This window comes from Thalassophryne amazonica, chromosome 23 (assembly GCF_902500255.1).
Source record: "Thalassophryne amazonica chromosome 23, fThaAma1.1, whole genome shotgun sequence".
Taxonomy (NCBI): domain Eukaryota; kingdom Metazoa; phylum Chordata; class Actinopteri; order Batrachoidiformes; family Batrachoididae; genus Thalassophryne; species Thalassophryne amazonica.
The window spans coordinates 16,325,766-16,351,028 of NC_047125.1; the positions used below are offsets into that span (position 1 = coordinate 16,325,766).

At 43.7% G+C, this 25,263-nt stretch overlaps 1 long non-coding RNA gene across 1 annotated transcript in view; it reads right to left on the reverse strand.

The window, feature by feature from the left end:
* Positions 1-678: 678 nt before the first annotated feature.
* The window catches only part of LOC117505318, a 117,869-nt gene continuing 93,284 nt past the window's right edge, over positions 679-25,263 (reverse strand). Inside the window, exon 3 of the long non-coding RNA XR_004559066.1 lies at positions 679-766. This is a non-coding gene — a long non-coding RNA (uncharacterized LOC117505318). The remainder of the gene's footprint in view (positions 767-25,263) is intronic.

The following is a 25,263-nucleotide window of genomic DNA, read 5'->3' on the forward strand; positions in this document are numbered from 1 at the left end:
CCCGCAACAATCCACAGAGGCACAAGGGAAATGCTGTAAAACTCCGCTTGCCAAGAGGTGAGAAAAGGAAAACGGTTGCAAATGAATCTTAAGATCTTCAGGTGATGATTCAAAAATTAGTCCTTTCTCCTCCTGCAATCTTGTACGCGCACCTCAAAGTGGAAGAAGTGTTAACTACTCTTCAGAAACAACTTTCCTTTTTTTTTTTTTTTTTTTTTTTTTAAATCAGCAGGTGAAAGGGTGACGGATCTAAAAATGAAGAATAGGCGAAAGAAAGCAAAAAGCTGATAAAGTTGTAGAGGGAAACTTTGGGCGAGTTAAAGGAGTAAAAACTGCAAATTAGTGAGAAGAACTGGATAGACGGTGAAAATGAGACAGACAAAAAAGTCAGAGGCTTTTATCTCACTTGGCTGACAGACGGGCACTTAAGTAGCAACGGGTGAAATTCCGATACGGCTTCAAACCCGAGCAAGTCATGAAACGCAAATGTGTAGTCTCTACACACACATCCACACACACGCACACACACACACACACACTGTAAAATGATTCAAATTTACCCAGAGCGGCTGGTGCAAAGAGGCTGGCGAGGACAAGCAGGCGTGCGGTCCACATGGCCTCCTCCTCTTACCGCCCGCTGCCGAAGGTCCTGCTTGAGTTCAGTTCTCAGTCTTTTGCTGGCAGATGCCCAAATGTAGTGCTTCCTTTACGGCACGCTTCCCTCCACCAAGCCACTCTTCTGTGATACCAGGTGATGTCCAATTGACTGTACAAGAAAAAAAAAATGCACATATTACTATCTTAATTCTTTTTTTTTTTTTTTTGTGCAAAAAAAAATTGTATATTGTACATGGAAACACACATCCAAGGGACCTTGAGCCATTCAGCCTGTGTAATATACCACATAAAATCATCAGAGGTCTTTCATGTGACACCGATCAGTGTGTTTGATACCTTGGGGAATTTATTATTGCACACCGTGGTCCTAAACCAGCAGCCAAGGGTTTGGATAAATATATTTCACAGCATAGCATTATTGCTAAATATTCCTAATACACAATAATAATGCAAAAGAAGAAACTCTTTGCACTTTTATATCAGATATTATGGCAATCCATCTTCACCGTGACATTTTCAGGTGTGTTCTGGAACCACTGTCTAAAATATATTTTCCTTTTGCAGAGCTTATGGTCCATCATTGCATGGCTTCTTCTGCCAGAATTCAAGGGCTTTGATGGAACCAAACAAGCGAACAGCCAGTTCATGGAATCTAAAATCCACCTAAAAATAAGGCTAACAATCCAAATCCAACTTAATCTGAAACCAACTTAGTATAACGTGAACTCAATCAAACCTAACTGCATAAATAAGCGAAAGGAAAACAAAATGACATCAGTATAAAACAGAATATAAGGCAAACTGCGAGTTAACCAAATCTAAAACCAACTGAATATAAAACAGTTCATTCTATAAGAAGTCTGTATATTTATTAAACCAAATTGAAAAGCAAATGAATAATAAGCATGACTCCAACTGAACCAAAAACCAACAGACTATCAAGCTAACAAAACATAAAACCAACTGAATATAAAACAATTCAGTCTAGAAGAAGTCTGTATATTTATTAAACCAAATTGAAAAGTAAATGAATAATAAGCATGAATCCAACTAAACCAAAAACCAACAGACTATCAAGCTAACGAAACATAAAATTAAATCGATATAAAATGGACCTAATATAAAACTAATTTTAAGTTAACTGAATCTAAAATTCTTTGAATATAAAGCTACCTGAATCCAAATCAAAGTGAATAATAGGCTAACTGAATCTCAACCTCATGAATGGGTCAGTGGAGAATAATTGCCCCTGCTGGGGGAGATCAAGTATCTCCAGGTCTTGTTCACGAGTTTGGGTAAGTTGGCGTGTGAGATTGATTGATGGATTGGGGCTTTGTCTGATGTTTTATGGATGCTATACTCGTCGATTGTGGTGAAGAAAGAGTCAAGTCAGAAGGCAACACTCTTGATTTAGCAGTTGATTTACGCTCTTAACCGCCCCTATAGCCAAGAACTTTAAGTAATGACTGAAATTGCAAGGTCGTGGATACAAGCAGTGGAAATGAAATTCCTCCGTCGGATATTCAGGCTTACACTCCTGGACAGGGTGTCTCATTGAAAAGAGAGAGCTGACATGGTTCGGGCGTCATCTCCATAGAGAGGTCTTCCAGGCATGGCCAAGTGGAGGAGACCCTGGGGAAGACCCAGGACACACTGGAGGAATTATATTTGCCTGATCCCAAAACCTTTCCAGGCCTGTGAGTTCTCCAAGCATCCCTAGCCTTTCCAGGTCTTGGGATCCCCCACGAAGAGTTAGACTACTTAGCCAAGGTTGAAGAAATGTGGAATAAACCTGCTTGGTCTACTGCCCATGCGACCCAAACCTGGCCAAGCAGCAAAAATGAATAATGAATCTCGATATGAACTGAATATAAAGCTATGAAGCAAACAAAACATAAAGGGAATTCAATGTTAAAACCCAAGTAAATCTTCTAAAAATGGGCAAAAACAGACATCCCAAACTAAGCCAAGAACAGAACCAATGGAACTTGAGTAAACCGAGGCTGAGATAACTGATTTATGGCAACCAGACCCACCATCTTGAGAAACACAACAGATGGGCACACAACAGTTTGTTGTCTTTACACACAGTCCTTATGGCACTATGGGTTTCAAGTTGTCATCAAGTAACACCGTGCAACTTTCTCAATTTCCAATCATCCGAACTCATACTGTGTGTGATCAATCAAACGCTGGGACAGTGTGAACCACAGAAGGTATTTCTGGATATTCTGTTGTTCAGCTCATTGAAGTGTTAATTCCCCCACACCTTTTCACCAATTCACTCCCACTAAGAAACAACAAGCAAGCCACAAACCACACATTGTTTCGGGCTTCAGAAAATAACGCATGCAAGCCGAGTTCCCATGTGCCCATTCTTTGCGAGGCCTGATGGTAAAATGACATAAGAAACGCAGCAGTATTTTCCCTTTCCTGTGGATACAAGACATATCGTCACAGTTTGAGCTTCTTGCACCTGTGACTGTATTTGTAGGACCTAAAAACAAACCACTGTGCATGCAGGCTTTGCTCCAGCAGTCTACCTGAAAAAAAGAAAAAGGGAAACCAGGGATGTTTGAAGAACTAAATCTTTTAAACCTCTCTTTATAAACCAGTCAGAAGAGAATAGTGACCATCCAACCAAGCAACCAATCAATAATAATGCAGCTCCATGTCCTGCAGCACATTTTCGGAGGATCAACATACTCATTTTGACGAGATGATACTCCATCAACCCCCATATCATAATATTAGGGTTAAGTCTGCTTTAATGATTAAGGCATTGAAAGCTGACATTATCTGCTGCACAAATACAACCCTTGCCAAAAGCTTCCAAACTATGCAATGCTGCTGTCCTCTGCAGAAGCATTACCCATGCATGTCAGATATCCTGTGCTTTGTGTCATATTGAGATAATTCCATTCTACTGCATGAAACAGTCATTACAAAAGGTCAAACAAAAGAATGGCATCAGAGGATAGACATAGGATCATCAAAAACATGACATACCACTGCCCTGTGATTATTATTAATCCCCATTTATTCTCCAGAGCAGATTGTTATGTTCTTTGGGAGGAAGGACAGATCTTATCCCAACCCAACAATCCCAGATTAATCCGCTTTTTTTTCAGGAGAGATTGATGGCTTTAAGAGAAAGAGAAGAAGCTTATCAGGAACGGGGTACAAACAGGTCATTTGGCTCATATGAAGGGTTAGAGTTCAATGCACCTATTAAACAGATTTCTTTAAAAATATCAGATAAAACTGAAAATGTCCAACTCTCTCCAACAAACAGCCACAAACCCCAAATATACTGAATAGTTATTTATTATTTTATTTATTTTGTATTGGAAGAAAAAATAGATAAACAGCAAATTAGGACATTTGAGAAGATGGAACCAGCAAGTGTTTGGTATTATTTGGGAACAGCTCCCACCCCACCCCCCACCCTGTTTTTGACATGTGTCTTACTGAAATGCTGATTTTGTCTTAGTTTCAGCACAGCATCTTCTTCAGCTAAAACACAAATTATATCTTAAAACAGTTGTATTTTGACAAAGTCCATGGTTGACCGTTTCTATGGCAGTATTGCTAGTTCTTGTGATTTAAAACTACATCCAACTTTGACACAAAGCAAAAACGAGTGGATCCAAAGGACACTAAGAATGATGAGTTTCGAGTTGAGCTTTTTCCTACTTGGTTGCTACCCTCCCAGGATATCACAAATGGCAACAATTACAGAATATATAATTCCCAACCATGCAAACCTTAGCAACATATGGTCAACATGTGATTGACAGATTGTTCAATGCTTCAAACAAGAAAATGTTCATATGCGAGTTTGTTTCAAATGTGCAAATGAGATGTACTTTGGGGGGGGGGATGGTCTGGCGTCACAACGTTCAACACGACGCACGCCAAAGTGTTGACTCAGTGAGTCCTGACGGCATCTGGCACCACGCCATGATATGTTACAAGATATCATGATACAACATTGTGTTCCAGGAAGACAAAAATCTGAGTTGGCGGTTTAATGGCAGCCTGAGGCTGAGTGAAGAGCATTCTTGGCGATATATAAGGCAAAATAATAGGCTCAAATCAGTAACCATGCTGTTTGCAAACTCCACCATACATGCCCATAAGATGAAGTCAAGAATGCCTGACAGAAGACGTTCTTCCTCTACACACTGGTATTGACGTGGTGATTTTCATAGATGTTTTGTCTGGTCTAGATGATGTTGTGGTGGTGCCTTATGGCAATGCTGTGACATAATCATGCTAATGTGACATGTTGAAGCAGCATTATATAGCTCCATGGTGGGCGAGGCACTTTCCAAGACAATTGGACAAAAATCCCAAGTGCAGTTTGCGGTGGGATCTTTACAACTGGTAAAAGTGGAAACCCATCTTAGAACCTGGATGTTGGGTGGTGTTGCTGAACTGACCCAAATAGCCAAATTTATCATCAATCAAATTGTACATTTTTCATCCGTTTCAGAGATTGCAGAATCCACAACAATTATAAACCCAAAAAATTTAGCAAACTGAGCAAAAGCCTGTGCATGACCTTCAACAACAGTTCTTGAGATGATGTTGGAAAAGCAACAACATCATTCCAACTCCTGTGGTGCCATTGAGCAAGGGACTTAACTCTCACTCAAGCAACAAAAAAGACAATGCTTCTCAGCAAAATATCCCTGCATAAAAATGTTTCAGCTCAAAATTAAATAGCTCAACACATAATATGTGCCCAAAAATAAAAAAAACTTGAAAATAACACGTTATGAGTATAATTGCCCAAAATAAAAAATACTTTGTAGTAAGCTGTGCTTTGAATAAAATACTCTATTAGCTGCAAGAAAAAGAAGCAAATGTGACATTAAATCAGATACTTGATGAAAAACACATTATTCTAAGAAATAATTACATTTCAGTGCAGTGTCCAAGTTGCAAATTGGCTCTGAGGTGTTAAATGTAATCAAAGCATTTCAAAATATGCACAAAGAAGCAATTTTATTATGATTTTTTGCAGGTGTTGTACCCAAACTATCACAAAAAGGAAAAAAAAAAAAATGCAGCAAGCATCCATTGCTGAAGACGGTGAGAATGTGTCACTCACAGCGCTACTGACATGTGCAGGTGTTAGTTAGAAATTATCACACAAAATGAAGAAAAAAAAAAAACTTCACTATCAAAGTTGCGAATTTGCTGTCACACACACACACAAAAAATAATTAATAAAAAAAATTGTACAAGCTTAGGTACAGGAGCAGCTATCACTCGTCTAAAGATGCCGAATGTAAAATACATATTTATCAGTAGGTTTTGGACTATGTTCAGTTTAAAAAAAAAAAAAAACAGCAAGAGATGGAGCGGTGGTCCAGCAGCGCCAACTCGTCTTGTATTCCAGAAGGAGCCTCATGATACATTATGGTGCTGACGTTTCAAGGGTACTTGTTCTGAGAGGGATTTTGGATAACTCCCCGAGATAAGCTGGCCATCATCGAGCAGGACGAGGAGGGACTGTGGCGTCTGTTGTCCGCCACATCAAGGAGACTCCTTCATTACTGCCTCGCTGCTTCCGCTACAATTTTTCTTAATCAGCAGTGATGCTGTTTTTCATATTTTAGTCATCTTGAGCATGCCAACGGGGCCCAGATGAAACTCAGCTGCTTTAATTAATTGACTTTTCAGTCTTGTTAAATAGAACTGTGCCAAAAAATGCATTTGTCAGTTAAATTTTGACAAATTAAATATACATATATATGTTGGCTCAAAACATTCAAGCTGCATTTTCCTCAATTGTGCATGTTCCATTTCATCCAAAAATATGTAAAGTGTAATTTATTTCTTTACAAAATATTTTAAAAGAATCACTGCAATATAGAATTCCAGGCCAAGTGTTTCCCATAGTCCAAACAAATGGCTTTTTTAAACATCACAGAAGATTCCAAAAGATTCCAGAAACTGGTTACCGTTAAACGCATATTGACTTTAAATATTCGTGGAATTAGGACCGAATTTATACAAATTTAAGCTCAGGATCACAATGCCAGTAAGTGAATGAATTTACTGATGTGTATTCCAGGGCAACAAACTGCAATACTTTTGGTTATCGTTCACTTATGGTGCAATCACACTCCGACGATTAACCTAGAGTTTGCCGATGGAGAGTGAAAAGTTGTTCAACATCAATCAACACCAATTTCCTCCAGACTCAACAGGAGCTAAGTCAACGTCAGTCGGGCGACGCTAACGTTTGTGGTGGTCCAGGAAAAAATATTCAACATGCTTAAAATCTCTGACAAATGCACGTGACCTCTACTAGTACGCCGTTACTGCTTGAATATTCTTAATTCATAATTGGGATTTGGTTGTTCAAGTGGAACTGTTAAAAGTGTTTTTCACTGCTCAAACCACAACACTACAGGCTTATCAAGCCTGAAGGTCAAATTGCCCGACCGTTTTCCTCCAGAGGAATTTCTTCGGTCTGGGGAACATTTGGCTGTTTCTTATCTCAACTCACAAAGACAATAAACTGTTTTCATAGGATTGAAGCATGCTCCATTCCTTCCCCCCACCCCCATCAAACACCCCCCACTCCAGCTTCTACTCACGTCATTCCTTTCCCCTTCTGCAGGGGTGGTGCAGTTTTAGCTGCTGCCCCCAACACTCCCCCCCCAAGCTGATGGGGGCGCATCTCAGGGTTGCTGCATGACCTTCACCCACTTGCCTCAATTCGGATAATGGACTTCTTCAAACTTAGTGCACATAAACAATGTCAAATGTGTATGTGCTGTCTTTAATTCTGATGTGTGCCATTATTACAGTAAACAAGTAATAACTGTGGACTAATTGCTGTCTGAGGTAACTGGAGTGCAAACATAATTTCTCCACTGTGAGATCAATAAAGTATATCTCATCTTATCTCAAATGTCAAGGAATATGTAGAACCTGTCACAAATGAAGCAATCGCAGTTATCTTGAGATTATATAGGCTGACGTCACAAACATTGAGTTGACGATCAGCTATACCAACCTATGCAACCGCTCCGCAGAGTGCGCCACCAATGCATCCAACCTCCGATGGTGAAAGTTGAACTATGTCCAACAGTAACTGAGTGGACTGTGTCAAGCTCCACAGTACAACATCGCCTTCTGCTGAACGACATCAACCAGCATTCAAGACAGGAAATTTGGACCTCTGGAGCGAGCCTTCGGCAGTGACGCAGGCGGAACGGTTCCCCGAAAAATCGGTCCCCCCTGATGACGCAGTTTACGGATTAACACCTTGTTTCTGTTTCAAACTGCACACCAGTCATCATCTATCTCAGTGACACATATCTGAAGCTTGTGTATAATAATAATTTCCACATACATTCAGCATTATTTCATCACAAAAGGCGGCGGAAGCGATCAGAACGCCGTGGCTAAACGAGCTGCTAGCTGATGCGTTCACTGCGTGTCTGACATTTCAAAGCGTCACAGAATTTCGCCTAGTTTCTGCTTAGAACAGCCTAGTTTCTGCTTAAAACTGACTTTAGAATGATTTAAGAGCTTTTACCTTCATCATGTGATGGTTAATAATCCCATTAATCCATTTGATTGCTTTGGGTGAAGAGACTCCATCTCAGATGTGCGGCTGTGGTCCGAAATGAGGCATGCGCAGATGCAAAAGGCGGAACATTCGGTCTGCGACACCAGCATTTTAGAGAGACTTTTGAGATTCTGCTATGTTTGGCAACACCACTCATTTCACCTCATAGTATGAATGGCTCCTTACAATGTACACTGTATTTTTCGATATGCTTTTCTCTCGATTTGCCATGCCTAGGTATTTTGGTTTGCCTTCTACTGTATTTGCACACTTTGCCTGGTTGTTGCACAATTCTATTATCAATGCTGATGTGGCACTGCAAACTTCCCTGTGTGGGACTAATAGAAGAATATCTTATCTCTTATCGCTTATCTTAACAGAGGAAGTGATAAAGGAGGTGAGGCATGAGATGAAAATGTGACATCACCCACATCTGACCAAGGAGGAAGCCATTCCTCTAAAATCAACATCATAAAGCTATGACCTGGTTGTGTCCTAATTGTCTGGGGTGCCTAACTTCTGGTCATGCGATAAGAGTTGCTGGCACAATCATAAAATGCATGATAACCATCACGCCTACTCATAAACTGCATCCCAATTCAGGGGCTGCACCCATCTAAAGTCGTGGCCCACGAAAATCTGGCCTTCAGAGATAGCAGAAGCTGAACCAACCATTCTGAAATGAGACTGTCTAGCCCATGTAGGATTTCCCAATTGCATCATTGACTTTTCACACCCCCAAAGCCTGGTGAGCTTGACAGCTGCATGCAAAACACAAGTGCCGTTGGTGGAACCAATGGTTTAGTTATTTTTCACTACGTATTTATACTTTACTTAGAACCATTAACTAGACATCTGGAGTCTGAAAGTGTTCTTTTATTTGGGTGCTTGTTTTGTTTTTATATTTGTTTTTGCTTAGTTTTGTTGTCTCTGTCATATCTCGCACTATCGATTGATTTATTTATTTCATCCCAGGTTACAAACGATATTTTTACTCACATTATTATTATGAAATATACATTATTATACTGTAACTACATATAATACCATCAGAATGTAATAGTATTACATATTACTTAACATTTTAATATTTATCATAGAACAAACTGACTATATCATATAACAGGCAATGGATAAGCCAAACAGTAACAATTTAATGTTGTAAATTGTGCACAACGGAATACAGACAACAATCAGTTTGGGACTACAGTCAATTACACGTTGGGTGACGTGTGGGCAGGCTTGAGGATAGGAGACGCCCGTCCAGAACCGAGCCGGATCCCACACGGCCCTCACCGCCAACGGACCTGAAGAACACCGGAGCCGCCAAGTCCTGGGTCCCCAGGTGGTCACCATCTTCAGCTGTTAGACCTGGTACTGCTGGCAGAGAACAGAAACAGCACAGGTGAGTGTGAGTACGCACACTCAGTAATCCCACAGTCTGTGTTCAGTAAGGAGGGAGCACCTCCACCTCCAATCACACACTCGTGCAGCTCCTGTCTAACCACTTATCTGGTTGGGGTGTGAAGCGAAGCCGTCGCTGATCACACCAAATGCCAATCCCACAGATAAGGCAATCACCACAGGAAAACGGCTGCAAAAGAAGTTCAGACTATTACACAAGGTTTTGTTCAGCAGAGAAAATTACCTCCAAGGTAGCTGATTTCTCGGCGAGGAGGTGGAGTTGCAGTGCGGCCTTTATGGTGATGGTGATGAGTTGACTGAGTGACAGCTGGTGCTGATGATGAGTGACAGCTGTCACTCCCGGCCTTTATGGTGATGGTGATGAGTTGACTGAGTGACAGCTGGTGCTGATGATGAGTGACAGCTGTCACTCCCAGTGGCTCCGGCGCCCTCTTGTGCTTGAAGCCCACACTCCAAGCAGGGCGCCATCTGGTGGTGGTGGGCCAGCAGTACCTCCTCTTCAGTGGCCCACACAACAGGACCCCCCCCTCAACGGGCGCCTCCTGGCGCCCGACCAGGCTTGTCCGGGTGCCGCCGGTAGAAGTCGGCCAGGAGGGCCGGGTCCAGGATGAAGCTCCTCTTCACCCAGGAGCGTTCTTAGGGTCCATACCCCTCCCAGTCCACCAAATACTGGAACCCCCGGCCCTTTCGACGGACATCCAGGAGCCTGCGCACGGTCCAGGCAGGCTCTCCATCTATGATCCGGGCAGGAGGCGGCGCCGGTCAAGGGGTGCAGTGAGTTGATGTGTGGTAGGGTTTGATTCGTGAAACATGGAACACTGGATGAATCCGCAGTGAAGCTGAAGCTACCAGCTTCACTGCGGCCGGACTGAGGACTTTGAGTATGGTAAAAGGTCCTATGTACCTGTCCTTTAGCTTCAGGGATTCCACCTGCAGGGGGATGTCCTTTGTGGATAGCCAAACCTCCTGCCCGGGCTGGTATGCAGGGGCCGGGGAACGCCGGCGGTCTGCATGGGCCTTAGTCCTCGTCCAGGCTCTGAGCAGGGCAGAGCGGGCGGTACGCCACACCCGACGGCACTTCCTCAGATGGGCCTGGACCGAGGGCACCCCGACCTCTCCCTCCACCAACGGAAACAATGGGGGCTGGTACCCCAAACACACCTCAAACAGGGAGAGGCCGGTGGCAGATGAAACTTGGCTATTATGAGCGTACTCGATCCAGGCCAGATGGTCACTCCAGGCCGTCGGGTGCGCGGAGGTCACGCAGCGGAGGGCCTGCTCCAGTTCCTGGTTCATCCGCTCTGCCTGCCCGTTCGTCTGGGGGTGGTACCCAGACGAGAGACTTACGGTGGCCCCCAGTTCCCTGCAGAAACTCCTCCAGACCTGGGAGGAGAACTGAGGACCACGATCCGAGACAATGTCCGATGGAATCCCATGCAGACGCACAACATGGTGGACCAGGAGGTCTGCAGTCTCCTGGGCCGTCCGGAGCTTCGGGAGGGCCACGAAGTGGGCCGCCTTGGAGAACCGGTCCACTATCGTGAGGATGGTAGTCATGCCCTGGGACGGCGGAAGGCCCGTGACAAAGTCCAGGCTGATGTGAGACCAGGGGCGATGAGGCACGGGCAGAGGCTGGAGGAGGCCTTGGGCCTTGTGGTGGTCGGCTTTGCCCCTGGCACAGGTGGTGCAGGCCTGGACATACTCCCGGACGTCGGCTTCCATAGACACCCACCAGAAGCGCTGCCGGACCACTGCCACGGTCCGTCACACCCCTGGATGACAGGAGAGCTTGGAACCATGACAGAAGTCTAGGACCGCAGCCCTGGCCTCTGGTGGGATGTACATTTTGTCCTTCGGACCTGTCCCCGGGTCCGGGCTCCGTGTCAGGGCCTCCCGGACGGTCTTCTCCACGTCCCAGGTGAGGGTGGCCACGACAGTGGACTCGGGGATGATGGTTTCCGTCAGGTCTGACAGCTCGGTCTTGACCTCCTCTTCATGCACCCGGGACAGGGCGTCAGATCGTTGGTTTTTCGTCCCGGGGCGGTAGGTGATCCGGAAGTCAAAACGCCCGAAGAACAGCGACCAGCGGGCTTGCCTGGGGTTCAGACGCCTGGCGGTCCGAATGTACTCCAGGTTCCGATGGTCTGTGAAAACTGTAAATGGTACCGATGCTCCCTCCAACAGGTGTCTCCACTCCTCAAGAGCCTCCTTCACCGCAAGAAGTTCCCTATTGCCGACGTCATAGTTCCTTTCAGCCGGGGTCAACCTGCGGGAAAAGTAGGCACATGGATGGAGAACCTTGTCGGACTCCCCGCTCTGGGATAGCACGGCTCCTATCCCTGAGTCAGAGGCGTCCACTTCAACTACAAACTGGCGATTGGGATCGGGCTGCACCAGAAGCGGTGCAGTCGAGAACCGCCGTTTCAACTCCCTAAACGTGGCTTCGCACCGATCCGACCAGGTGAAGGGGACTTTTGTGGAGGTCAGGGCTGTCAGGGGGCTAACTACCTGACTGTAGCTCTTGATGAACCTCCGGTAGAAATTTGCAAAACCGAGGAACTGTTGCAGTTTCCTACGGTTAGTTGGTTGGGGCCAATCTCTCACCGCCGCAACCTTGGCCGGATCAGGGGCGACGGAGTTGGAGGAGATTACGAACCCCAGGAAGGACAAAGAAGTGCGGTGGAACTCGCACTTCTCGCCCTTCACAAACAGCCGGTTCTCCAACAACCGCTGTAGGACCTGACGTACATGCTTGACATGGGTCTCAGGATCCAGAGAAAAGATGAGTATATCATCTAGATATACGAAGACAAACCGATGCAGGAAGTCCCACAAGACGTCATTAACCAATGCTTGGAATGTCGCGGGCGCATTGGTGAGGCCGAAGGGCATGACCAGGTACTCAAAGTGACCTAACGGGGTGTTGAATGCCGTCTTCCACTCGTCTCCCTCCCGGATCCGAACCAGGTGATAAGCATTCCTAAGATCCAATTTTGTGAAAATTTGGGCTCCATGCAAGGGCGTGAACACTGAATCTAACAGAGGCAACGGGTATCGGTTGCGAACCGTGATCTCGTTCAGCCCTCTGTAATCAATGCATGTACGGAGTCCGCTGTCCTTCTTGCCCACAAAAAACAAACCAGCACCCATCGGGGAGGTGGAGTTCCGGATCAACCGGCAGCTAACGAGTCCCGGATGTAGGTCTCCATTGATTCGCGTTCCGGACGTGAGAGGTTGTACAGCCTGCTGGACGGGTACTCAGCGCCCGGTATCAAATCAATGGCACAATCGTATGGACGGTGTGGGGGCAGCGTGAGTGCCAGATCCTTGCTGAAGACGTCAGCAAGGTCATGGTACTTGGCTGGCACCGCCGCCAGATTGGGGGGGACTAAAACCTCCTCCTTAGCTGTCACACCGGGTGGAACCGAGGATCCTAAACACTCCCGGTGGCAGGTTTCGCTCCACTGAACCACAACCCCAGACGGCCAATCAATCCGGGGATTGTGTTTTAACACCCATGGAAAACCCAAAATCACTCGGGAGGTAGAAGGTGTTACATAAAAAACAATCTCCTCCCTGTGATTCCCAGATACAACCAAAGTCACGGGCTGTGTCTGGTGTGTGATTAGTGGAAGAAGGGTGCCATCTAGTGCCCACACTGACAATGGTGACGGTAAGGCCACTAGAGGGAGCCCAACCTCCTTTGCCCATCTGCTATCCAGCAGATTCCCCTCCGACCCCGTGTCCACCAGTGCTGGGGCGTGAAGGGTTAGATTCCCACTCAGGATCGTGACTGGGATACGTGCAGATTTTCGGGGTCTCCCCGCGTGGGTATTGTGACCCACCCATAGCCCAGTCTCTAAGGACGAGTGCTGCTGTTTTGACCGTTTGGGGCATTCTCTCTGTGTGTGCTCGGTTGAGCTGCAGAGAAAACACTCTCCACGGATCAGCCTCCGTTGTCTCTGATCTGATCGCTTTTTGGCCCTGCTCATTTCCATAGCAACGTCAGCAGGGGGAGCTGTCGTCACGTGGAGAGCCCTGGCTGTGGAGCGTCTCTCTCCCGTCGGTGTTCTGTTAATCGGTTGTCTAACTGTATAACCAGGTCGATAAGCCCGTCTAAATCCCACGGCTCGTCCTTCGCCACCAGGTGCTCCTTAAGGAACAGAGACAGTCCGTTTACAAAGGCGGCGCGGAGCGCAACAGCATTCCAGCCGGCTCGCGCTGCCGCGATGCGGAAGTCGACTGCATACTTCGCTGCGCTCCGACATCCTTGTCTTATCGACAGCAGCACGCTTGAAGTGGTCTCGCCTCTATGAGGGTGGTCGCCTCACAAACTCAGTGTTACACCGTTAGGAGCCGTGAATTCTGCTCCCAGAGCGCCGTAGCCCAGGCGCGTGCCTCTCCTTGAGGCAAATTTATAACGTAAGCCACCCGGCTAGCATCTGACGCGTACATGACGGGACGCTGTGAAAAGACGAGCAAGCACTGCATCAGGAAGTCCGCGCACGTCTCCACACAGCCTCCGTACGGCTCCGGAGGGCTTATGTATGCTTCAGGGGAAGGTGGGGGGGTTCGTTGAACGACCAGTGGAATGTCTGTCTCTGGCATTCGGTCAGCAGGAGGAGGTGCTACAGCAGCACCCTGAGCGTGCGCTTCCACCTGGGCGGTGAGAGCCTCCATCCTTTGATTGAGAGCAATGCTCTGCTCGGTAACTAAGTCCAACCGAGCAGTAAAAGCGGTTAAGATGTGCTGCAGCTCACCTAACACGCCTCCTGCTGGCGCCTGTGCACCTCGCTCTTCCATTGGCTGTTCAAGCGATGGTTGATGCCCCTCGGGATCCATGACGCTGGCCGAGAAATCCTGTTGTGAAAGTGTAGGAACACAGACCCACAACAGGGGGCGTAAAAGAACGGGCAATGGATAAGCCAAACAGTAACAATTTAATGTTGTAAATTGTGCACAACGGAATACAGACAACAATCAGTTTGGGACTACAGTCAATTACACGTTGGGTGACGTGTGGGCAGGCTTGAGGATAGGAGACGCCCGTCCAGAACTGAGCCGGATCCCACACGGCCCTCACCGCCAACGGACCTGAAGAACACCGGAGCCGCCAAGTCCTGGGTCCCCAGGTGGTCACCGTCTTCAGCTGTCAGACCTGGTACTGCTGGCAGAGAACAGAAACAGCACAGGTGAGTGTGAGTACGCACACTCAGTAATCCCACAGTCTGTGTTCAGTAAGGAGGGAGCACCTCCACCTCCAATCACACACTCGTGCAGCTCCTGTCTAACCACTTATCTGGTTGGGGTGTGAAGCGAAGCCGTCGCTGATCACACCAAACGCCAATCCCACAGATAAGGCAATCACCACAGGAAAACGGCTGCAAAAGAAGTTCAGACTATTACACAAGGTTTTGTTCAGCAGAGAAAATTACCTCCAAGGTAGCTGATTTCTCGGCGAGGAGGTGGAGTTGCAGTCCGGCCTTTATGGTGATGGTGATGAGTTGACTGAGTGACAGCTGGTGCTGAGTGACAGCTGTCACTCCCAGTGGCTCCGGCGCCCTCTCGTGCTTGAAGCCCGCACTCCAAGCAGGGCGCCATCTGGTGGTGGTGGGCCAGCAGTACCTCCTCTTCAGCGGCCCACACAACACTTTCTCCTGAGTTGATTTTACAAGAAATACAATGTGATATGTAAACTGTTTTACATTCTTTTTCCATGAGTTTTGCATATTTAAATACAAACAACTGCTTTACATGCAAGCCCATGGTCTGTCTCTTTCTCTCTATGTTTGCTGATGGAACCATCCAACAGGATCACTGAACAATGAGTCAGTTATAAAACACACACATACAGTATAGACGGGTCATGTAAATCCCTGCGCTAATTGGAAATTCCATTTTTCATGAAAAATGTGTTTTGTGTGAATATGTTAGACATAGATTATAGATTTTTGTATATATAGATAGATATATAGATTTGTGTGTTTTGTTATTTTGTTTTCTTTGCTGTTTGTTTTGGTATTACGTAATTACGTAAATGGTTATATTCTTAGTTTGGTATACTTTTAGTCTGTTATTTGTCTAAATGCAAGTGTCTAACTGGGTTGAACCAGTTTTTCCACTTTAGTTACAACACCACAAGTTATAATATAAATTCTAATATGTCCTGTTATCGCACGGGTTATGGGCCCACAGGGACCAATAAGGGAAGGATTTTGTGAAATAAAGTCCACCTTTGTCACATCCATGTTGAGTTTCATAAAAACTGTTTCAGTCCTTTGTTCATGGTTGTGAATGGATGGATCTCCTGTGACAGAGAAGAGGTTCAGAGTCCAGGCCTGTTTTTCACCGTGACTTTGAGTAAATTTAAATTAAGAAATAGTTTGACTTTGTACTTTTGTAATGGATAGGATTACAATAAGAACCGAGTGAATTTAACACATATAAATGACCTTTTTTACTTGCCTTGTTCAAAATCAAGTCTTGATCTAAGATTCATAAAATAAAGAAAAAAGAAATACAATATTTATTTACCAGTGGAGATGATATGTACAGTTCAGGGGCAGGCTGGATAACAGGCGGGCCAAAGTAGGATTAATTAGAGAAAGGAATTGATGAAACAGTGGTGTGAAAACCAACAGAGTGGAAAACATGCACCAACTCTTCAGTAAACCATCATAAAATTATACAAAACACAAAAGCAGACAAATTATTCCAAATTGAAGCTGTAATACAGCAGGACCCAGCAGCCATCATTATTGTTTTTTTCTTCTTATTGTTTAAGGAAACCAAAGATGATTTTCATTAAACTGGATGCATTCCATGCAAAGCTCGAACAACAAACAAAATGTGTTTTTCGGTATTTTCTGATGGGGGCCACGCTAAGTATGATGTTCCAATGCCTGCTTCAAGCCCTCCCACATAAAATGGGAACGTGCTGCTGGGTTAACTACCATGTTTCAGATTTTCAACAGTTTCACGTCCAGATGCTTATCACAGTGAAGCCGAGAACTCGATTCCTTTCATGAGACAGAGTGTTCATGCAAATGAAGTGTCTCGTGGAAAATGAATATTAATCAAGTGCGCTGTCGGCATACAGTTTGCCTCATGAGCACTCGGTCAGAAATGTGAGATGATTAAACCGAGGTGACTCTTTCCATCTAGACTTGAAGAAGATTTTACGAGGGTGGGTTCCCCCACTTGGTTTGGCTTCCAAACGTTGTCGATGGTTTTCAAAGAAAGCGGTCAGTTTTATAATATTAGACACATCTCAAATGTCAAAATTGTTCTTTTGTATCCCAAGCTGAAAGGTGTGAAAAGCGACGGTAAATGAAGAATGCTCTTTGCTGGCACTGAGAGCATCCCTGGAGCTTGCCAGTGCGAGCAAAAAGGCATTCACTCATACAATTGCTTTTTCACAAGGGACTCCAACACAGCTAGCCAGTGACAGGCAGATAATAGCACTAACTTTAGCCTCAGCAGTCTCTGAATGGTCCTGTATGATAGGCTTGTTGAGTGTGACTGATGGCTTGGGTTAAATAATGGGATGGTCCCTCCTCCCCTTCAAGCACACAAAGGCATCGCAACCCTTCCTGACACACAGAACACTTCCCAACTTCAAGACAACAGCAACACAATCCATTAGAGGAAACGACATGTTCATACAAGGAGAAAAGCACAGCCAAAGCAAATAAAATTACCAAGACAAATATTTAACTTGACGTAAAATTAGGAGGAGGACAGACGACATTCCTACGAGAAGGAAGGAGTAAAAGTGCATGTCGATCAAACTGACGTAGAGTTTGGAGAGTAATTACAGATAATGTTTGAACAAGAGTGGCGTCCTCAAGGGGGGTACGTGCCTCGGCCAACGCAGCGATAATGGGCAGTAGACCGTTTTTACGTTGTTTGGCACATGTGCGATAAGCACTCTGGCAGTTGCTCGTGTGGAGCACCTTCGGGTGCAATGCATTAAAGTGAGCAGTTGAACATGTACACCCCGTGTAGGTTATACCTACATGACTGAACTTATGGATACCCCAGATGTGACAATCGGAACAACAAGGCAATAATTCATGGAGAACACAGATACCAATGTTGTCGGACTACTCGTTCTTGAGTAAAAAAAGGCCACAAAAGTGAGAAATGTTCTTCTCTGTAGGCTACGTGCAAGAGATCACATTTTATACCATTGTCATCCGATACACCAGCTCCTTAATCACTTCTATTGAATTAGGATGTTGTTGATAGGCACGTCTCAAAGTTTTTGCAATCATACTAAATGATCAAAGTAATGAAAGTCTAATTTGGAAAATAAAGAATTCCTTCAGAAATATAGCTATAATACACTAGGCATTATAGTTGTAGCAGTAGTAGTGGCAGTAGTAGTAGTAGTAGTAGCAGTTAAATAAATTTTTTTATTATTATTAAAAAGTGTTTTCAAGGGTGGATCGCATGCTTTGTCTCTCATGCTGATCAGCGCATTGGGACGCTACGCTTAGTCACGTGATATTTATGAACCACTGAGCATGCACTATGGTCAACAGTTTTAAATTTGTTTTAATCTGAGATTAAAACCATTTCAAATGACCAAAACCTAAGCTAATTTGAATCATCATAAAAATTTTATCTTCTATTTATGGACTGAAGAGCCATCTTTCTGCAAAATTTCAATGAAATCCATTCATCCATTAAGTTATTGTGTTTTCCATCACACAAAGAAAAAAAAACAGAACGACCAACGTGCATAATGAGTATACTACATTTACTGGTGTAATCGTTCTGTTTAGTCACACCAGACCCCTCCAAAATACAGACAGATGGGTTTTATATATATATATATATATATATATATATATATATATATATATATATATATATATATATTACATGCAAGGAAGACATTAGTACAATTTTAAATTTAAGTCTAGACATTTGAGGAAAACTATCATGCTATACAGATAGTAAGCCAGTCCAGTGGCATTGAAACCATCAGTTTGATACTCCCAATTTAAGGTGGAGGATAAATTGCCAGAAGACAATGTTCCTTGACAACACAAAGCTGCCCATGTCTTACTTTCTATCTTCTTTTTCAGAAAAAAGCATAAATAGATCCAGACAAATGGTGGGAATGTGAGTGTGTGGTTTTTTATGGGGGAGTGGGGGGCTAGAAAGAAGAAATGAATGAAAGAACACAAATGACAGGGATATGAGCGGACAGAGAGAAGGAGAAAGCATGATCAATGAGATAAATGAAGGCGATTGATGAACTGAATTCTGATGAAATAATGGTAAAAAAAAAAAAAAAGTCAGAGATGAAGATGTAAGATGAAAGGATGTCTGCTGAAGTCAGGAGGTAATGAGCTGTGGTTTGTATCATCCCAGTGAGAAAGCAACATACAGCCCCCTGAAGACTGGCTGTTGCTATAGTGGCTCAGGTGGGCTGGTTACTATGGCAACATTACCTGTTGGCCATTAATTACACCATGTGTATCAGCTGGCATGCTGTGTTCACAAAGGCTGCTGGTCACCATGTGGCCAGTCTTGATTTTGAGGGGGCATTGGTGTGGGGGATAAGCTGAATAGTGTTTACAGCAAAGACACCAACAGTACATGTTTCAGAAATGACCACAATATAAAGGTGACATCTAGAGGGGAGGGGTCTGACACATTTAAAACACTGCGACATCAAAGGCAGTCCACATTCAGCAACACAGGATGTAGAGATTTTGTTTGAGACAGCAACATCGATATGCTATCACCCTCCAGATGATGGTGCCAGATTGGACGTTTTGATAGTAATTTGACACTGAACATAATGACCTTATTTAACTCAGAGATCCATTCTAAAACGGCTTTTCTCCAACTCACTTCTGGTTCACTGCAGACAGTATTTCATGGTTTGCACTGCCAACTTCATTTCATTTGTTAATATACATCCATTTCTGAATTGTAGGCATTTAATGTTGCCATTCTTTCTGCAACAACATCTTCAGGCAAGCCCAGTAACCGCATCATCTTTGTCTGCAGCCGTACCTTTTGTAATGTGTGCAGAATGTTGTTTTGCATTGTATTGTGGAAAAATGCTCTAACAGCCCTGGAAAAGATGCCATCTTAAAGGGAGAATATGTTCCACTAAAATCTCAGTGTACTTTTCTGCATTTATGTTGCCATCACAGAAGTGGAAATCACCTTTGCCATGGGTACTGACACAATGTAATACCATGACAGACCCAGGCTTCTGGACTTGTTGCTGGTAAGACTCAAGATGATCCCTTTAGTCTTTGGTATGAAGCACAAAGCATCCATTTTCTTTTGAAAAAAAAATCTGGAATAATGATGTGTCTGAGCACAATACACATTTCAACTTCAGGAGAAGGTTAACATAAGCCCTCTTTTTATGCACCAAAACGTAAGTGACTGTTAAGGTGCACTGACACATGCATGACTTTGCTACATGCACTTACATGGCCTGTGTTGTGCAGGAGAGTAAACTTGTCCGGGTGCAGACTGAATGCGAGAGGGGCGCAGGCGCATGCAACTGCGCAATGAGAATATTGGAAAAAAAAAAATCCTTTATGCATAAACATCATGCTACATGGCGTGATTTGCTCACCAACATGACATGCAGCTCGTCAAGTGGAATAAAGAAGAAGTGAACAGAGTGAGTGATTGTGTCAGCAGATCACATCAGAGTGCAGCTCATCTGAACTATTATAAGGAGATGTTAAATCTATCATAAACATACTTTAACAACTGCAGACAAGAAGGACAAAAAATGCAACTGGTTTACGAAGCTATGACAATGTAAACATGACATAATTACCTTTTTAGATGGCTCCAAATGCTTTCTCCAGCTCATTCAGCACGCGTGCGAACGCTGCTACTGGAGCGGCCCTCTGTGATTCAATAAGCAATTAGAGCCGTTTTCAACAGACAACTTGCAGAAAAAATGATTAATCCGCTATGAATTATTTTATATACGCAGCGTCCAGCGTAGAGTGCATGGCTGCCGGTGGAACAAAGCATGGCATCCAGCTGGGAACACAACGGGTGGGATCATCACGACGATGTGCGTGCAAGTGTGTGAAACAAAGTCAGTGCACTTTAACTCCATGTTGCCGTGTTTGACAAAGGTTTCCCAATGTAATCCATTTCCTATGTGGCTATATAACAGCTATTGATGAATGATTGTTCTTGAAGCAGTGCGGTCCAAGGAATTGGAGATCATATATGTTGTGCTTAAAGCACCTTGACACTTACACAAATTTCATCCCTGCATTGCCATGTAATCTTGCATGCCAGTGAGTAAATTCACCATAAACTGTTTTAAACTACATTTTAAACTAAATTTTGAAATGTTCAAAACTTCTGGCATGCATTCATTTTGTGAGCTAACCACAAACACTGTGCAACCTATTCAAAAACACTACATGTCACTGCATGTTATTGCGCACAGCGCAACTGAACGATTATGATGACATGTTACATCTATAACAAATATAATATTGCAGATACATCATCTAACATAAGCAGAAATTAAAATGCAACTATTTTACCAATCCATTACAATAAATATATTATAGTTTCTTTTGAGACGAGATTCCAAATGCGTTCTTACACTGCTTGACACGCACAAGATACCTGCACCTGTAGATAATTTCTCTGTGATTCTGGAAGCGATGAGAGAATGGTTTCATCAGCCAACTTCCGAGAGCAAATGAGTCATCAGCTAAGAAGTTATTATTTTATAAGCGTGGCGTCAAGTGGGACAAAGCATGGCATCCAGCGGAACAAAGTGGGATGCAGTGGCACAACAAATTGCACGGCAGTGCGGGGATCGAAATCATACAAGTGTCAAGGTGCCTTTAGGCTTGCATCCTAGTCCTCCATACATTGGATTTCTCCAATTCCTTGAATGTTTTCATGATATTATGCACGAGACGAAGAAATATGCAAAGCCCTTCCAATCTTTCTTTGAGAAATATTGATTTTAAACTTTTTTTTTGTATTTGTTGACAAACTGGAGAACCTCGACCCATGTTAATTTGGCACACATTTTACGCTGGATGTGTTTCCTGATGCAACACCACATTACATGGAGAATGGGAAGGAACCTTGTGCTCTGGAAACGAGCACACAAACCTCTCGACCACCATACTGCCCTTTACGAACCCTAAACTGCCCCAGTCCCAAGTTTTTTGGAATGCCTTACAGGCCTTAGAGGCAATAATGGCAGTATGTAAATGAACTTTAGTTGACCACACAAAACAAAACATGTAATATCTTGGGTTACACTGTCTGCAATTAAATATATATAAGCATAAGGGCAATTTTTGTTATTTGGATTTTCCATATCATCCAAAGTTTTTTCTGGTTTGGGGTTGTAATTCATCTTGCAAGATAACTGAAAATGCTGGTTGAAGACGGGAAACATATCCATTGAGTTAGTGCTTCAGCAAGTACCAGCATCAATAACACTGATCCCGATGGTGCACAAATTTCAATATCTGATATTAAACAAGTCTAGAAAACACAACACAATAAAACATCAAATAGAGAGAAAAAAAGACATCCATACGCAGCCTGCTTTCAATCCAGACTTCATTACAATGTTCATGCAACGGTACATCTCATACTGCTTGTTTGCATATTTCTACCCACTAATTGCTACGATGTGTTGAGGCGGCGTAATTGTTGTAGCATGAGTGTTAGCAGTACTAAATGTGATTTGTAAATGGTCTGGAAATGAGAGGTATGAGGCTGTCACGAGCAACCACAGTGGTCACGGCCACAGGGAATTCAAATTGGTTCCACCTGGTCTCTGCTATGAAGACATCCAGTGCTTCAGTGGTGCCTTCTGCATCACTGGAAAGTGCCTTTGTCTCACTGAAGAAAAGAAGAAGCACTCATCCACTCCAAACTTTTCCTTTATCTTTGAACAACAGCCCATTTTCTTTTTGAACCTGACAGTCTTATTGAGCTGCGGTTGAAAGGTGAATACTCATCCAAACATGGTTGACATGAAGGTCAAAGGCCATCATAACAAATTGCTTTCTGGGCTCCTTTTGTGTTGTCAAGCAGCTTTGGAGACCCGCTGACCTCACCTCGGAGTGATCAATTAGGCAGCAAGTGGAATTCACGGTAGAAGACTCAAGGAAGGATGTCACAGCTCTAAACTCAAGAGCTGGAGGGTTGTAATGTTGGAGATTCAGAAAGAGAGAGGTGGAAGTTTTCAATATTTTAGTTTTTGAAAATCACTTCAGCTTTTCAGTCTGCCCACACAAACCACTGTGAAAAGAAACAGCCGCCAGTCCCTCAACGTGAGCTGGCAGACTAGCCAGTATCACAAAAACGATTTCCAAATCATTATAGTCCAGGTCACAAAACGCAGCTCTCCTAGTTGAACAGCCCTTCCTTTGTCTGTCTTTCCAGAGTCCAATTCATCACAAAACTCAATGATAGGCATCTATAATTGGGTATTTCGTTTTCCATGCCATAGGGAAGAAGTGCGTACTGAGTGAAGCATGGACAAAGTTGCGAAAGCTAGCAGCCTGTTGGGTCATCAAGTCATCAGACTAACGTTGAACTGACTTGAGTTGTGTTGTTGAACATCCTTGTGGGGTACGACACCGAACAAACCAAACAATTCTCTCGTTGAAATGGTCTTATTACGACATTAAAATAGTGCATTAATTTTACAGATGAATACTAGCAGCATTTGTTGATCTTGTTCTATGATAACAACCAAACTATAATTAACAATGAACACTAAAATGTAGAGCAAGAAAGCAGAGCAAGTGGATAATTACAAGCTTGCCCATACAAAGACATACAAAGACAGTTGGCTCTGCTATTTTCATAATTATGCAACCTTTATAGTAGGCCATATCACTTACTACGTGACATATGTTTTGAAGTACCCAGCGTTTGTCATCTTGGATATTGTATTGCCTGAAGTAAATTTCTAATGTTTTTGAGCTTGGAATACTCCCCTTGAATTTTATTGCATCGTTTTGCATTTCTTTGCAATTTACAAATCATTAATGGGGACCAACACAGAACCCCTACGGAGTAGAGGGGCCCAGAAGTGCTGAGTGCTGTATCTTTTCGCACTCTCTTCAGTGTGTAATTAACACTTCTTTCTGGTGCGTGGGTAGGATTAACTGCCCTGGATATGTGAATTTGTATATGTCCTTGATTTTGCTCTAAGTACTTCTACAAGTAGTTGGACCAAACCACCAGACTTGGTCCTATACGTACATGCCAAAGTTCTCTGACAGCATGGGTCAGAGCTCTATTGGGTACCCTGATAGGATCACATCACAACTGTCAAAATTTGTATGGCACAGTCATGCTACCAATTTATGTAACAATTTATAAAGTTGTCATCCATGCATGGGAACACTTACAGATGAATGTTTGCACAACAAAGTGTCATGTTAAGGTTTTTTATGCACTTATTTTTTAGACAGAGTTTCTTACATGCTGAAAGACAGTTACAAGTTTTGAGTGGAAAACGGCTAAAGTCACAGATCTAATCAAGACTAAAAGATAAGTCTAATTTTAACATTTCCACCAATGTTATACCACCTAGAGAAGATCTGGTTGCATTTTAGACAATTTCCAACAAAACATGAAGTTTTACCTGTTTTCTGGATTATTCATACAAATAATTATCATAAACAGCCCATAGACTACAGTATTTTAAATTTCTGGTTCTAGAAGTACACACGGAAGTCAAAGAAGAGAGTTGTAGCAGCACTGCAGGAAACTGAGATTGCAAAATTATTTTATAATAAACTCCACAACAGCCATTTAAGATCCATTGGTTTAATTTCAGTGGATGCTCACGAATTCTAATTAAATCATTAAGACATGGCGATAGGCACAAATCTGCACACTCAGGGGACTTAATGAAATAAGTTCAGGACCACAGAGAGGGAACAATGGCGAAGCTTTGTTTGCTCTGTTTACGCCACTCTCAATTCAGATTTTGACATTCTACAGGAGTCGAGGTAGAGTCAAAAGGTGCACGCCCCCCACCCCACCCAATCAAGACCACCACTCATACTCAGCTCCACACTGTTCTACCTTCAATAACACCCCCCTATTCTGGACCAACGCCCAACTCTTCAACTCCTAGAACTTCTCTGGACCTCAAACAGTATCAGTGACATTTGTGTCTGGACTAGAGTTCAACCGGCTTATCTCCACCTAACACCATGCCGTGTTTGTGTTATTGGCAAGTCAAACTGCGTGTGAACAAAGTACCTGCTGTAGCCTACATGGTGGTGGAGAACACAGTGAGTGACCTGTGCAGAGCTTGGCATTTCAGGCGCTTGCAGACTTTGCGGGTGACCTTGCTACAGTGTCCATTGGCTGAGAAACTGAAAGTGCTTTGGTTGGACACAGCAGGGAATCATTCTAAATCTAAAAGTGGAGATTTCCTGCTGTGAGTCAGCCACATAACGGTCAGAGACAGTTTGCCAATATGAGAGTACACATCACACTCTAAACAAAGCAATTGGAATTGTGAGCCATCCACACCCAGTAAACAAAGGAATGGATAGATGGACCTGCAAGGGTTGTCATCAATGAAGCCTCCTACAGATTTGGACTGG